Source organism: Lepidochelys olivacea (genome assembly GCF_965140295.1).
Source record: "Lepidochelys olivacea isolate rLepOli2 genome assembly, chromosome: 3".
Classification (NCBI taxonomy): Eukaryota; Metazoa; Chordata; order Testudines; family Cheloniidae; genus Lepidochelys; species Lepidochelys olivacea.
The window spans coordinates 162,268,613-162,281,282 of record NC_140413.1 but is presented as its reverse complement, the minus strand read 5'-3'; positions in this window follow the sequence as shown (position 1 = coordinate 162,281,282).

Below are 12,670 nucleotides of genomic sequence, written 5' to 3'. Positions count from 1 at the left end.
ATCTAGTCCAACCCCCTGCTCAAACCAGGACCAATCCCCAATTAAATAATTTCCTACGCAAAAGAAATAGGAATGATGGAGAGAAACCAACCAACCCTCAAAACATTCTATATCTTGAGAATTTAAAAATAAATAATTTTTATACCAGTAAGCTTGCTAAATAACAGTGTTCTTAGCTAACATCTCATTTACAAAACCAAACACTTAAAAGCAAGCAAAATATAGATAGGGACAGCCCTTATTTTTTATCTACATACTAAACAATATCACTTTTATCAGGAATATTGGAATACGTATATTGCATCATAACTATAACTCTAATCTTAAATAAATAGTATAGTATGAGTGTAATCTCAATGTATAAACCTAGTACCAACCTCTGATTAATAAAAGACAAAGAAAACAAGTTTGTATGTGTGTACACACACACACACATATATGACACAAATTCACTGGTGGTTTTGCATTGTCTTCAAGGGGAGCAGGATTAGACTACCTGATTTCAGTGGGCATTGATTTAAGAGGAGGTGGCGCTGAATGAAGGTGTATAAAGATGCAACAATCATGCGCCTTCTGGTGTCTGTTTAAATTATCCTAAGGTACAAAAAGGAGCTCCATCACATACTTGTGCTGTGATTCACTTGATTAAATTAATTTGTGTAGCTTTGGAAGAAGTATTTATTTTACAAATAAAAGACAATATTCTCTTTGGAAATAGTTATGCCATTGTTTTCCGTCAGGTCGTTGTGAGCTCCAGTTCTGAAGTCTTTACTCAGGCATACCTTCCCTTAAATTCAATAGAAAGAATGCTGGGTTAGATTAAGGCACAGGATTGGGAGGTCAGAAACATAGCTTCTCTTCTTGGTTTTGCCACAGATTCCCTGTGTGGCCTTTGGCAAGTCACTTCATCTCTGTTTCTCAGTTTCCTCATTGCTAAAAAATGGGGATAGTAATGGTGTTCTACCTCCCTGCAATGTTGAGACTAAATTAATTAACATTTGTAAGGTGTTTTGAGATCCTCTGATGGAAGGTGCTACACAGGTGGAATTTATTTATTAATGGGAATTTGCTTGCATCAAGACTTAGGGCTAGGCCTGTAATTCATCTTAAATCTTGAGCGGGAAATTGGTGTGGAGGGAACAGGCAACATTTGCGTCTTCTCTTGTGAGTGGGTACACAGGCACAGAGTCATCCTTGAACAGACAACAAAGAGCAAAATGAAGGACACATGCATCCCACTCCCTCACTGACTGATGTAGCGATGATGACCGAACCCCTGGTGCAGCTGCAGCTATGTAGACGGAAGAATGCTTCCATTGACCTAGCTATCATTGCTCTGGCAGGTGATGTGCCTACACGGACAGCAATAACTCTTCAGTTAGTATAGGCTGCGTCTACTCTATGGGACAATGGCAGCATAGCTGTGGTGGTATAGCCCTTACAGTGTTCACACAGCCTTAGAGAGAAGTCTGCAACACCTCCTCCCCTCCTTAAAACCTTCACAGCCTGTCTATTCCGAGAGGTGCAGAACACACTGACTTCAGTGGGGATTGGGGATGGCTGGTACTTCTCACAACCAAGTCTTGGTCATCTATCAAACAACACACAATCAGGCCATGGTCACAGATTGAGGCACTTTCTTCTAAATCTAATGACCTGGTATCCTCAAAATATGTGCTCAGGGAAGGAGAGCCTGAAGCGAGAAAGAAACGCACAGACTATTATAAAAGCTCAGAGACTGAAAACTGTATGGAAAAATAAGAGTTCTGAAAAGAGGGCAGGCAGGCTTAATCCTTAGTGCTTGCAGACATAGGTGCTGGAACTAGGGGTGCTTCTGCACCCCCGCTTGAAGTGGTCTCCATTGCATACAGGGTTTATAGCTCGGTTCAATGGCTCCCAGCACTCGAATTGTTCCAGAACCCTGCTTGCAATGCCATTCAACAGGTGTGCTGAGTTCAGAACCATTTACACATGGCTGTTTCCTTTAGCTGTTGAATTACAGTGGAATCTCTGCGAGTGAAACTTTCTCCTGCCTCCTGCATGCACCCTTTGCAGGGAGGACTGGCTGACAAACGAAACCTGCCTCTGATGATGTGGAAATCTACAGTGGAAAGATAGCATTTCCAAAAGGGTTTATGGTTTTGTGTAACTGGATAATGTATTAACCGGGCATGTATTGATGAATGTAACTTTAGCATAAATTTCTCATGTACCATTGACTTCTAATGTAACAATGTTTTAAAATAAAGAGCCATACTGTATCATTGAGCTTCAGTAAAAACTCTTTTTTGTTTTCACTGGGGCTTCAGCTTAAACTCTGATGGCACGATATGGCCATGAAAAATAACAATGCAAAGCAGCCATCTGGCTGGCTTAATCAGCTCTTTGAGGATTCTCCCTGCATGGAAGAATCCGCAGATGGTGTATGGCTTTGAGGCGGCGATAATTTGGTAGGGAACTAGAATAGGCAGTTGTATGTGAAAAGGAGACATAAAAGAATCTTTGTGGCCCCTATCAGTCTTCTGCCAATCATGGCTCCTTTGGATAGAAGGATCTGGTCCACTGTATTAGTGGATCCAGAAGCAATGTTAGAAATGTTGACATTAAACGGTTGCTTTCAGGACATTAAGAGTGTTTACCTAGTTAAGGGAATTTTCCTCTTGCTTCTTTAAAATACATTTGCAACATTTCATTCTGAACAGTGGTGTCTCGGGGGTAAAATAAATCGGAACAGTTCACTTTCAAACTTAATCAACATGGTTTGGGTTTTTTTCTTTTGTAATCTGCTGCAAGGTGTTTGCACTCGATATGCAAGGCAGGGAGTGTGGTGATGCGGTAGCTTGATGATTCGCCTTCTTGAACAGCGAACCATATCAATTGGTACGTTTTGAGTTTCATATGGCACCAAGGACATCAAGTAAGATTGAGCCTCCTTTTCTATCAATTGATAAAATTAAACAATCAGTTTTCCTTGTGATAATCAGGTTTTTTTTAAATCTCATTTTTTTGTTGTTTGTTATTTTGTTCTGTTTTTCACCCCCTCCTCATTCTTTTTACATGGTAAGTGAGTGGACTGAGGGCTGAGTTAAGGAATTAGTTGGTGGAGGTGTAGAAAAGATCGGGAGCAAAGGGGTTAGATACTATTTAAAAATATTTAGTGTAATTATTATGAATCCTATATTTTAATTGCAATTGGATTGTTGTCTTTTAACATCTAAGAATGGAAGTCACTATCACGCAACATCATGTTTTAATATGTTTTCGAGCATTAATATTCTACAGATGATTGGGGAGTAGGATTTTTGATGTATATTTTGGGGGTTTTCTCCATTCCTTTGGACAGATTGCCTACTCTGACTGTGGTCCAGCCTTGATAATCTCAGACATTTCCATGAAAGATCTAAACACAGGCTGGAGAAGAAAATAGACGTGCAATTTTAGGCCAAATATTACTATTTTGGGTTGCAGAGCTTATACAGAGGTAAAGAAAATACTTTAATATTCGATCCCGTTAGGCTTGGGTTTGTTCTTCAATAACTTCTTTCCTAAAGTATTGGGATAAAATCTCTAAAGCTCACCTTGGAAAGCATGCTGTGAATGTGTGAGAGGTGTTAGGGTTTGTGGATAAATAAACTTCATTGCTATTCCTTCAATTAATAGTCCAGGATAAAACACACGTTTTGGGTCACAAACTAGTTGCTATATATTATGGCTTTGGTCTTTGGGGGGAAAGGAGGGGTACAGTATAGCTACTATAGATTCATGGTAAAATTTCTGTATGTTTGCGGGGCTGGAGGAGACAGTCATGTGATAGATAAGTACAAGTTCTATTTGATGGTTCTCTAATACAGTGGTTCCCAACTTTTCTGGGTGCAGGGAACCCATTTGTAAACCTTGATGGCTTGTTGCAACCTAGTACATAGTTTTAGTGCAAAAAACATCTGGTTTACTAAATATTTCTTACCCACGATATATAATATACACAGTAATGTAATAAGTACTAAATAAGTGTGCCATGAGTATCACAGCAGAGGCTCCTGCGGCTCCTGTGCCATGAGGCTGGCTGGGTTCAGCTCCCCCCCCACCAGGCATTGTGACCTCCAGGTTTACAGCATCACTCAAGTTTGGCCCAGGCTCCCAGTGGGGGCGGGTGTCACCAGCCAGGGCATGGGGACCTGGTGCATGGTATCGCAGCACCCCCACTCACTCAAATTTGACCTGGATTCCCCCTCATCATCGTGACAGAGAGCTGACTGGGCCAAACCTGTGTGGTGCTATGATCCCGTACACCAGGTTGCAATACCTGAAGTGGGGACAGGGAGCCGAGCCCAGCCAGCCCTGAGGGACTGGAGACCCAGGAGCCATTGCTGAATGTGGGGTGGGCTCTCCAATCCCCCCGGGACCTTCAACATACACTCGGGGGCAGGACCCAACCCCCACCCTACAGGTCTCCCACGTGACCCTTTGACATATTCTAAAGACCCAGTTTTGGGTTGCGACCCACCCTGGTCTCCTGCCACTGCTATAGTGCCGGGGTTTGCTTGTTTGGCATCAGTGTTGCTAGAAGGTTGAGTTTGCACTTCGTTCTTAAATGTCCATTTCTCCCCTCCCCTCCCCTGCCAAGCCCCCCACCAAAACCCTGTACTAGAGGCACAATATATACCACCATAAAACTCAAGCAACATTTAATGCCATATTCAAAAGAAGACCTCCTAATTATTGTACTTCTATGCTGATGGTGTCCTCCAATAAAGAGATTAGTAAATGTAGTTTAGCTAAAAACAGCCATATGTCAATTTGAATAACTAGCTATGGTGGGTGTGCTCTAATCTGGTTTTTACTATCTATGACTAGAAAATACTCTCTGCAAAAGGTTCTGCTCTGGCATTTCTGAAAGGATGAGGTAGCCTACCTTGGCCTTACGAATGCAGCAAATCTTTTTCTAATCATCATTATTAAATAATCTCTCGGGTGGCCTGCATCAGGATGAGTCAGGATTTTCCAGTTTTATAAACTGTGCTGTACGTAAAATGCATCTGTACTAACATGGATGTTTTTGATCCGTCCAGCACCCAGTTGTTCCATAACTACACCCCAATTATTTGCCTCTGGAAGATGATACAGTGAGGGGGAGGTGTGCAAAATAGAAACAGCATATATTTGAGTATTATTCCAACCTTAATGCATTGGTTGAAGGTGACTGCATTGATCTGTAATCCCTTTGGTGCCAGGAGTTCAAACTCTGCCAACAGTGCAGTACGTTTTTGTCAACCATCAGTGCCAAGAGGTAAATAATTGACGCAGATCCCCTCTAAAACCTGAATCAAACCTTTTCCAAGGCTAGAATAAAAAGTAACTTTCCCCCTCATCATTTCAGTTTTGTGCATCATTGTTTTTGTTTCAGCTGCACCCATAGGTGCCGACTCTGTGGGTGCTCCAGCCTTGGTATACCAGACGAGCCACCCCCGCCCCAGCAATTCTCCCTCGCCAGTGGCCCTACTGATCAGCTCCTCCCCCTCCCTCCCAGCCCTCCCGCCCGCTGCAATCAGCTGTTCTGCGGCATGCAGGAGGCACTGAGAGGGAGGGGGAGGAGCAGGGACAGAGTGTGGTCAGAGGAGGGGGGCAGGAAGAGGCAGGGTGGGGGAAGAGTGGGGGTGGGGGGCTTGGGGAAAGGGGTGGAGTGAGTGCAGGGCCTGGTGGCTGAGGTGGAGTTGAGCACTCACTGGGTAGAGAGGAAGTTGGCACCTATGATTGCACCTAGTGGTCTGAACCAGGTTGGGGCATCTTTGTGCTAGGCACTGTACACACAGTAAAAGACAGTCCTTACCCCAAAGAGCTTGCAGTCTAAAAGAGAAGATGTATTAGGTGGGTGAAACAAACAAGCAAGAGGGAAGGGGAGTACTGGGTGATAATACTAATAGGATGTTTTAGCGTAGGCTAGCTGTGTGCACAGTTCACAGGTGTAATAAGCCAGTAAGAACACATAAGAATGGCCACCCAGGGCCAGACCAATGGTCTATCTAGCCCAGTAGCCTGTCTTCTGACAGTGGCCAATGTCAAGTACTTCAGAGGGAATGAACAAAACAGGACAATCATCAAGTGATCTATCTCCAGTTGTCCACTCCCAGCTTCTGGTAGTCATAGGCTAGGGACACTTGGAGCATGAGGTTGCATCCGTGACCATCTTGGCTAATAGCCATTGATGGACCTATCCTTTGTGAACTTATCTAGTTCTTTTTTAACCAAGTTATAGTTTTGGCCTTCACAACATCCCCTGGCAAAGAGTTCCACAGGTGGACTGCGCAGTGTGTAAAGAAGCACTTCCTCTTGTTTGTTTTAAATATGCTGCCTATCAATTTCATTTGCATGACCCTTGGTTTTTGTGTTATGTGAAGAAGTAAATAACACTTCCTTATTCACTTTCTGCATGCCAGTCATGATTTTACAGACCTCATCATATCCCCCCTTAGTCATCTCTTTTTCAATCTGAAAAGTCCCAGTCTTTTAAATCTCTCATATGGAAGCTGTTCAATACCCTTTATCATTTTTGTTGTCCTTCTCTGTACCTTTTCCAGTTCTAATATATCTTTTGTAAGGTGGGGTTACCAGAACTGAATGCAGTATTCCAGGTGTGGGCGTACTGTGGATTTATATAGAGGCAATAGGATATTTTCTGTCTTTATGCATCCCTTTCCTAAAGATTCCCAGCATTCTGTTTGGTTTTTTGACTGCTGCTGCATATAGAGCAGATGTTTTCAGAGAACTATCCAGAATGGCTCCAAGCTTTCTTTCTTGAGAGGTAACAGCTCATTTAGATCCCATCATTTTGTATGCATAGTCGGGATTATGTTTTCCAATGTGCATTACTCTGCATTTATCAGCATTGAATTTTATATGCCACTTTGTTGCCCAGTCCTGTGAGATGTCTTTGTAACTCTTTGCAGTTTGCACTGGCCTTAACTATCTTGAGTAATTGTGTTATTTGCAAATTTTGCCACCTCACTGTTTACCCCCTTTTCCAGATGAGTTATAAATATGTTGAACAGCATTGGTCCTAGGACAGATCTCTGGAGGACACCACTATTTACCCTTCTCCAGTCTTAGAACTGACCGTTTATCCCTACCCTTTGTTTCCTGTCTTTTAATCAATTATTGATCCCTGAGAGAACCTTCACTCTTATCCCGTGACAGCTTACTTTGTTTAAGAGCCTTTGGTGAGGGACCCTTGTCAAATGCTTTCTGAAAGTCCAAGTGCACTATATCAATTGGCTCATCCTTGTCCACATGTTTATTGACCCCCTCAGAGAATTCTAAGAGACTGGTAAAGCATGATTTCCTTTTACAAAAGCTGTGTTGACTCTTTCCCAACAAATCACATTCATTCATATGTCTGATAATTCTGTTCTTTGCTATAGTTTCAACCAATTTGCCTGGTACTGAAATTAGGCTTACTGGCCTGTAATTGCCAGGATCGCCTATGGAGCCTTTTAAAAAAATTGGCATCACATTAGTTATCCTCCAATCCATAGTAATAATTGCAACTCATCACCTGCCTACCTGTTATAAATTAGCATCTGTGAGTTCTGTTGGGAACAGGAACTGGAAATGTGGACAAACTGTCAGATGTGCTGGAAATCTATTGGGAACGGCCTAATTGTGCAGACCCATGAGGTTTACATAAGTGTGACAATAGGAGTTGAGATGAATTAAACATTTTTTTTTTAATAAGCAGGTCTCTCCAGGAAAGTCTTTCTAAGGTGAGAGAATGTGGACGAAACTAAACTGTCACTAGTGAAAATATTTTCAATGAGCTGCTAATAATTCAAGCCACATAAAATCATTTATTTGTGGTTTTTAACGACATTTACATATACTACCCAGCTAATACACGCCAAGTGAAATGTGAAGTGCGTGTTGTAATGTTGAGTAGCAATGTTTTGTTTATGGGTGACATGGCACTTTTATGGTAAGCTTCTGTTTTCAGGTACATAACTTCTTGAAAATATTCTTTGCACTGCAGTCTCTCATATTTATTCTCAGCCTGACGGTGAATAGTTTTAGTATAATTCTGTGCATCTCACTGAGTTATTGGAGCTGGTGGGAAAAGAGTTTTCTTCAAGTGTTGAAAAAATTATTCAGATGTATTTTTGCCTTCTAGTGGAAAAGGCTTAGCTCTTTTATCTTATGGTTGCAAGATGTAACTACTTGCTTTTTTCTCTTTTAAAAAGTCAAAATTCCATGAAATGTTATGCAAAAACTGTTAGCATTATGACTGAGAACCAATAATCAGACTTAATCAAAATTTTCACTGCAACGGGTACTGTCACATTGCATCTTTACGTAGCAAGTCATAAACTTAATTGCTTATACAGAACTAGAACAGTATCTACTTTGTGTGTGTGAGAGAGCTAACTACTGCTGCTGCTATAACCTTGATTTTCCTGACTCTGTTGTGTGAATGCAGCATTACAGATGAGACCTTAACTTTTTTCACTGATGTTTTTGGAATACCACTTATGAACAGGTAACTAGGCTAAAACATATGAGGTGTGAAGTGTTTGAGTGCAGTAACTTTTACTCTCCGATGCTGTAACACATTTTGAGGGACCACATTGCCATCCTGTGGTGAAGTGTGTGTGAAGCACTCCTGGCATCACACTAAACTCTGATGAGTTTCATGCATGATGTACTGTGATTAGGAGTAGACAGTTGGGAGAAATTAATGGATTTTCTCTCTGTCACGGTTCCTCCCCCACTCTGAACTCTAGGGTACAGATGTGGGGACCTGCATGAAAAACCTCCTAAGCTTATCTTTACCAGCTTAGGTCAAAACTTCCCCAAGGTACAAAATATTACACCCGTTATCCTTGGACTGGCCGCTACCACCACCAAACTAATACTGGTTACTGGGGAAGAGCTGTTTGGACGCGTCCTTCCCCCCAAAATACTTCCCAAAACCTTGCACCCCACTTCCTGGACAAGGTTAGGTAAAAAGCCTCACCAATTTGCCTAGGTGACTACAGACCCAGACCCTTGGATCTTAAGAACAATGAACAATCCTCCCAACACTTGCACCCCCCCTTTCCTGGGAAATGTTGGATAAAAAGCCTCACCAATGTGCATAGGTGACCACAGACCCAAACCCTTGGATCTGAGAACAATGAAAAAGCATTCAGTTTTTTACAAGAAGACTTTTAATAAAAAATAGAAGTAAATAGAAATAAAGAAATCCCCCCTGTAAAATCAGGATGGTAGATATCTTACAGGGTAATTAGATTCAAAAACATAGAGAACCCCTCTAGGCAAAACCTTAAGTTACAAAAAAGATACACAGACAGAAATAGTTATTCTATTCAGCACAATTCTTTTCTCAGCCATTTAAAGAAATCATAATCTAACACATACCTAGCTAGATTACTTACTAAAAGTTCTAAGACTCCATTCCTGTTCTGTCCCCGGCCAAGACGACTACAGACAGACACAGACCCTTTGTTTCTCTCCCTCCTCCCAGCTTTTGAAAGTATCTTGTCTCCTCATTGGTCATTTTGGTCAGGTGCCAGCGAGGTTACCTTTAGCTTCTTAACCCTTTACAGGTGAGAGGAGCTTTCCCCTGGCCAGGAGGGATTTCAAAGGGGTTTACCCTTCCCTTTATATTTATGACACTCTCTGTGATACATTCGGGGGAACAGGCTTATGAAAAATATACTCAAGTATCTGTTTATAGCTCTTTGGAAGAGCAGGAAAACTAGTCTGAAATATGACTATTATTTCGTAAGAGGAATTACCATTGTGGCTTCCATCTGGAGCTCTTTGTGCAGTTCAAACACATTAATTTAACCTTATAGTGGTGACAGGTAAGTATTGACTCTATTTTACCGATGAGCAAAGTGAAACACAACATGTTAAGTGATTTGATAAAGACACAGAGGCTAAGGTGTGTCTGAGACTCTCCAGTACAAAAGCAGGAGTAGGAGAATAAACTAATGTCCAAACTTCACAGTCCTGTTGGGTCATGGAGTAGGGCACAGGACTATGAAACCGGAGACTTTGTTTCAATTCCCTCTCTTCCATTGTCTTGTTCAGTGACCTTCAAGCAAGTAATTTAAGTTACTTCCTGACCTTGTCTTCAGTGGAGTAGATGAAAGGAGACGAGGAGAGAGGTGAATTTTAAACATCTTAGGTGGTCAAGGCTTCATCTGGAGATTTACCTAACCAGCTAACTCACTATAAAACTGCAGCTTGTCTTCTCTACACAAGGATTTTAACATGTTAGTTAACATGTTAGTTAACACAGCTTTTTTCCTAGTTTAGGCCTGGCCTCAGGACCTTCGTTTCTCCATGTGTAAAATAGGGATACTGCCCCCCACCTTTATAAGGCATTTGAGAGCCGCAGATGAAAGTACTAGCTAAATATTATCATTGCTGGAAATGTGGATCTAGGCTCCCAACCCTGCAGCATCCAGTTGTTTGTGCAAAGGGATTCCCTGCCCCATACAGCTGCAAAGCTCCTCCCCCATTCCTGATATCACCGTTGGCTGGCTGCCCCCAGATCTGCTCTGTGACTGGATTTAACAGTGGCTCAGAGAGCATTAATTCTCCACCTGTTTTCCTGCAGCTAGTTTGTAGTTTGAGGGGTTTGTGTTCTAGGGAGCATGTCAGTTAATTCTGCTCCTTTCTGGAGTCTTTCTATGCAGCGCAGTGCTCATGTGGATGTTTTGCAGAAGAGGAAAAATGTCTAAGTGTGAGGGATGGGGAGCATCTTGTCTCTTTCTCACTGTCACCGTGCCTAAGGTGGGTCACAGCTGAGAATACCAAATTCAGGACAGACTGTGTGAAACAGGGCAGATACACCCCAAACTGGTGTTTATTCTGTCATTAAAGATCACCAAGCCAGTAACAAAAGTGAACTTCTGTATCACCACACTGCTTAATGAGAAGTCAAAAACACAATCCCCTTAGCTATTCTAGCCCCTGGCTCACCATCCAGACAACCAGAATCTATGATGAGAGGTTACTGAAAACCAGATTAATCATACATTAAGTTCTTCTGATCCCAAGGGACCAGCCAGTTAACTGGGTCAATATATAACTCAGATCTTACCCCAAAATCATGCTTAGAGTCAATCCTTCCACAACTATAAACTAAACGTTTACTAATAGAAGAAGAAAAAGAAGAGAAAAAAGAAAAGGAGTACTTGTGGCACCTTAGAGACTAACCAATTTATTTGAGCATGAGCTTTCGTGAGCTACAGCTCACTTCATCAGATGTATGCCGTGGAAACTGCAGCAGACTTTATATATACACAGAGAATATGAAAAAATACCTCCTCCCACCCCATTGTCCAGCTGGTAATAGCTTATCTAATCCAGACTCCAGCGAGAAACTGCTGAATTGGAATTCATTTGCAAATTGGATACTATTAATTTAGGCTTAAATAGAGACTGGGAGTGGCTAAGTCATTATGCAAGGTAGCCTATTTCCTCTTGTTTTTTCCTACCCCCCCCCCCCCAAGATGTTCTGGTTTAACTTGGATTTAAACTTGGAGAGTGGTCAGTTTGGATGAGCTATTACCAGCAGGAGAGTGAGTTTGTGTGTGTATGGGGGTGGGGGGGATGTGAGAAAACCTGGATTTGTGCTGGAAATGGCCCACCTTAATTATGCACATTGTAGGGAGAATGGTCACTTTGGATGAGCTATTACCAGCAGGATAGTGAGTTTGTGTGTGTGGTTTTTGGGAGGCGGGTGAGGGGGTGAGAGAACCTGGATTTGTGCAGGAAATGGCCCAACTTGATTATCATGCACATTGTGTAAAGAGTTGTCACTTTGGATGGGCTATCACCAGCAGGAGAGTGAATTTGTGTGGGGGGGTGGAGGGTGAGAAAACCTGGATTTGTGCTGGAAATGGCCCACCTGATGATCACTTTAGATAAGCTATTACCAGCTGGACAATGGGGTGGGAGGAGGTATTTTTTCATATTCTCTGTGTATATATAAAGTCTGCTGCAGTTTCCACGGCATACATCTGATGAAGTGAGCTGTAGCTCACGAAAGCTCATGCTCAAATAAATTGGTTAGTCTCTAAGGTGCCACAAGTACTCCTTTTCTTTTTGCGAATACAGACTAACACGGCTGTTACTCTGAAAAAGAAGAGAGTTATAAATAGTTAAGGACTCATGTACATTACAAGTGATTTTCAGAGACTGCAGGTCAGGATCATAGCAGTAATGTAAATCTGCTAGTTTGTAAAAAATCTCTCTGGATTCACCCAAACAGATTGGGGGGTCATTCAGTTTCCTGTTTAAAGTTTCCTTATTACAAATCCAGTCCAGAGATGTGAAGCAGGAATGAAAACAAAGCAGTGATGTCACAGCTTGCAATTTATAGCCCAGCGCAGGTACATGAAAAGATACTGGCCCAAGATGGAGTCCAGGGTCACATGAGCATGGAAAGTTACCAGTAAAAGATGGAGTCTTAGGTCACATGTCCTCATCACATGTCCTCACATGCTTTGCTGATTCACAGGGGTGGCCATTCCCCCATGCTGTCTGAGGCATCCACAGGAAAGGCTTACTGGGCATGATGAGTTTCTTTAATGGCCCATTGTAAGAGTGGAGTGTCCTTAATGGGCCATCATCCCATAGCTGTCTAGCCCTGATGTAACTGTATCTG